The sequence below is a fragment of the Erigeron canadensis genome, chromosome 1 (assembly GCF_010389155.1).
Source record: "Erigeron canadensis isolate Cc75 chromosome 1, C_canadensis_v1, whole genome shotgun sequence".
Taxonomy (NCBI): domain Eukaryota; kingdom Viridiplantae; phylum Streptophyta; class Magnoliopsida; order Asterales; family Asteraceae; genus Erigeron; species Erigeron canadensis.
The window spans coordinates 23494523-23499235 of record NC_057761.1 but is presented as its reverse complement, the minus strand read 5'-3'; positions in this window follow the sequence as shown (position 1 = coordinate 23499235).

Here is a 4713-nt window from a genome sequence, read left to right as displayed (position 1 = left end):
ACCATATTCCTTTTTAACTGTAGCTTTAGCCTTCTTGGCTCCAGTTTTAACCTCAACAGGGTTGGTCTTAGTGGATTCAGATTTGATTGTGCCAGAGGAATCATAAGGTGTTTCAATTTTAACAGATTCTGGCAATTGGTGAATTGTGGGTAAAACAGCTGCCATCTGAAGATCACCAGATTTCCAGGCAGTTTTTTGAGCATCAATGGTTTTAGAAAAAGCGTCATAATTTTTACCAGATGCTTGAACCCAAGAATTAATAACCATATGTTCTTTTTCAAGATCAAATTTCAGTTTTTGGTTATCTCTTTCCAATGCCTCGTTTTTCAAATCTGACTCTTTAAGAGCCAACTGGACACTTTGCAAATCATTTACTTGACTTTTCATGTTGTTTAATTCAACCAAAACTGTTTCTAAATATCTTTCACAGTCAGTTCTCATGGTTTCAACAAATAACAAGTCATCATTCAATGATTCAGCAATATCCAATTTCAGTTCTGAATCAATTTCGATATCATAATCCCTTACCTTCTTTAAAATGATATCAACCCATCTTCCAGATACAACATCATCCTTCACCACTGGTTGTTGACTCTCCAATGCCATGAAACATATCTCTAATCTCTTCTTCATCATCAGATGAGTCATCAGAGAGTTCCCATTTCCCTTCAGTTTGAGCCATCATGCACTTGTTCTTTTCTTTCTCATTATTTTGTTCAAGAGACATGAGAGCAATCTGGGCCTTAAGTTTCTTGTATTTGGCCTTATAATCATCAGTTTTAACAAAGTTTGGGACAATAGGACCAGTTTGGTAGTTCATCTGACTAGATCTGCATTCCTTCATGAAATGGCCTTTCTAGTGACAATGGTGTCATTTCCTCCTTCAAACTGGAGAACTAATTCATCCCACATAGATTTTGCACTTGGAAATAGCACAAGAGTAGGAATTAGTTCCTCAGGTATAGCAGAAAGAATCATGTTTTTCAGTTTGGTATCAAGATCAACCAATCTGCGATCCTCATCTGACCAATGTTCCTCAGATTTTTCCCTGGTGCCTCTTCTCCCAGTGGGGTCGAGAAGAGGGCTAACACCACTGGACATGGGTGTATATGGCCCATCCTTAAGGATTTTCAACATATACCTCTCTATCCCACCAAAATGCAAGAGCATTCTAGCCTTCCATGTACCAAATGTCTCACCATTCCCATCGAATTTGGGAACAGGAGAGTTGGAGTAATGTACATGAACGTGGTTAGCTCCAGGAGTAGGAGGAGGAGGAGGAGGGTTAGTATTTAAAGGAGTAGCAATATTAGGATTAGATTCATTTGGACCAGAACCATTCTCACCTTCAGCAGCCATCGAAGCAGACCTAGGTTATAGAATTGAAACAATTCAACCTGCCTGCTCTGATACCACTTATTAGTCCCAACTATCACTAGATGGGTGCTGAAGACACCTCTATGTCGATGGTGAGTGAACTTTGCAACACGATCAATTAATCTGGATGTGACCAGTTTAGTTTGATCGTGTACCAGGTTAACTGGAATTAAGTATTAAAGTGACAGAATGTTAATACATGCAATAATATAAATGACGAGCATATAAACTGGTGAGACAATATGTAATTTTCAAGTGTATTTATTTATTACTGTTTAAATAAAATACAAGGTTGTTGCGGAACCAAGATAATACAAGAATGTAAATATCCTAACAACCCATGAATTACAATTGATCTAAACTTGGAAATTCTCCTAAACAATCGAAACACTTAGAGTTGTGAAATGTTTCTTTTTGCGATTGAGAGAATATTGCACAAGTTCACCAATATTGCAGAATATTTGTATTTGCAAAGTTATTGAAACAGCTTGTGCAAGGACCTCTATTTATAGTCGAAGATTGAGCATGGGGATCTCAACTTCGATGTACAAATATGGTTGACAGCACACAAAAGTATTGTTTAAATAATCCTTTGTGTGTGTTAAATAAAGTAAGACAAAAGGTTACTTTATTCAACCACTCTACATCTTTGTATCTTTATCCAAAGACAATATCATTGTCCGGTTAAAAGGATGTAGAGTAAAAAGGTCCTCCTCGTAATCAGTGTAAAGCTTTGTAAGAGCATTTACACTGGAGGATTCTCCAGTTGATTGATCTGGTAGATTGTCAACTGGGCTTCGCTGCCATTGCCAATCTCTATTTTCCATTTGTTGTCTTTGACTTCAACTGGAAGGTCTTCAGATTCTAGTCGTCTGATCTCAACTGGAGGAAGTCATCAGTTGCTAAACCTGTACAATGCAACTGGACTTCTAATATTTCGGACAATTCCTCATGCTCTCCAGATGTCACTGGAGAGCTCCAGTTTAGTTAAAACTGGACCTAACAATCAATTACCCAGGAATGGAAAAACTCGTGTTAGCTCTCGTTCACGCAGCAAGAAGATTATGCAGGTACTTCCAAGGACACCCAATAGTAGTACTCTCAGACAAGCCACTGCGGCAAATTTTAGCAAAGGCAGAGAAGTCTGGGAGAATGGCAAAATGGGCAATCTAGCTAGGAGCATATGACATCGAGTATAGAGCAAGACACGCAGTCAAAGGACAAATACTAGCAGACTTCATCACCGAGATAAAGTAAACAGGAAACTCAGTAACCCACTCCATTACACTTGTAGTTACCCGGGAAGCAGATTCTGAAACCTGGGAACTATACACAGGCGGAGCGTCAAGTTCGGAGGGTTGCGGGGCTGGAATACGACTAATCAGCCTAGACAAGAAAAAATATACATACGCCCTAAAGTTCGAGTTCAAAACAACGAACAACGAAGCAGAATATGAGGCACTAATAGCAGGACTGAACATAGCCAAAGATATGAAAATCAGAAACATCAAAGCATTCGCAGATTCACAGCTGGTAGCCAACCAAGTAAAATGAGAATACGAAGCCAAGGGAGAAACGAGAAAGCTATATTTAGGAAAGACAAAGGAATTGATCGAACAATTTGAAGGCTTCGACATTGAGCACATACGAAGAAATCAAAACAAGAAAGCTGGCGCCCTAAGCAAGCTAGCCTCACTAACGTTCGAACACCTGGGGAAGAAGGTCCTAATTGAGGTTCTAAAAGAACGATCTATATACAAGAAGCAAGTACACGATTTAGTCAAAGAAGAGGGAAAAACCTGGATGACCCCAATAACTGAATACTTGGTGAGCGGGATACTCCCAGAGGATGCAAACGAAGCAAGGAAAATAAGAATAAAGGCTCCACAATATAAATTAATGGAAGGAAATCCTTTTAAGAAGGCATTTTTAAGTCTGTGGTTACGCTGTGTGGGGCCCAAGCATGCAGAAACAATAGTTTTCGAGATCCACGAAGGCATCTGTGGACTACATGTTGGACCCAGATCGATAGCAACAAAAGCACTACGCCTAGGGTATTTTTGGCCGTCAATGCATAGAGTTGCATTGAAGCTACTACAAAACTGTGAAGCATGCCAACTACACGCAAATGTCCCCAGACTACCAAAGCAAGACATGACATCAGTAACATCTGCATGGCCATTCACAAAATAGGGAATCAACATAGTAGGGCCACTACCAAAAGCGTCGGGAAAGGTAAAATTCCTGATTGTAGAAGCTAAACCAGTGGCAACAATAAATGGAAAGGCAATTGAGAATTTTGTCTGGGAATATATAATATATCGATTCGGGCTACCACAAATGATCGTCTCAGACAATGGGAAACAATTTGCGGAAGGTACATTCACAGAAATGTGCCAAAGGCTGAACATAAGCAATCATTTACATCAGTATATCATCCGCAAGGTAACGGACAGGTCGAAGCAATTAACAAGCATATAGTGAAAGGAATGGAGAAAAGACTGAGCCGCAGTTACAGTGGCTGGGTGGACGAACTACCACTAGTACTCTGGGCACATCGCACAACGCCCAAGCAAAGTAATGGGGAAACCCCATTTTCCCTGGCCTTTGGATCAGAAGCAGTTTTACCAGTGGAAATACAAGTCTCCACATGTCGAACGACAAACATAAAGGAAAAAGACAATGACACAGAAATGCGTATAAACCTCGACCTCTTGGAAGAAAGAAGGGAAATTGCTTCAATTAGGGAGGCTGCGTATAAGCAAAGAATTGAAAAATATTACAATAAAAGAGTCCACCCAGATAGCTTCAAGGTTGGTGATTATGTCCTCCGACTGAATAGCGCAAACCAGGTAGAATACTAGGGGAAAATGGGACCAACATGGGAAGGGCCATACAAGGTTGAGACAGTCATCAGAAATGGCGCCTATAAGCTCTCAACAATAGATGGCAATCCCGTCAGCAGGACATGGAACACGACAAACCTGCGTAAGTTTTATTGCTAAAAGAAAGCAACAATAAAAATTAAAAGAGAAAAGAAGAGAAGACCTTCAGCTCTTATGAACGAATAAAATAAACGTTCTATTTCAATTAAAGTGCACTATTTAAAATTACAGGCCTGGAATGTTAAAGAACGGTGGGGACGCCTACCGGACAGATACAAGGACGGGTTATAAACCCTCCAGTATACAAAAAAAAAACGGCCATAGTCGCCAGAATCATAACTTGAATAACAAATTGGAGCATCAAAAGTATGAAACCGGTAACAAAAAACCCGATTATCAGCATAATAACTTTAACCCGGATAACAAGTCCGAATTACGACCAGGTTGAAGA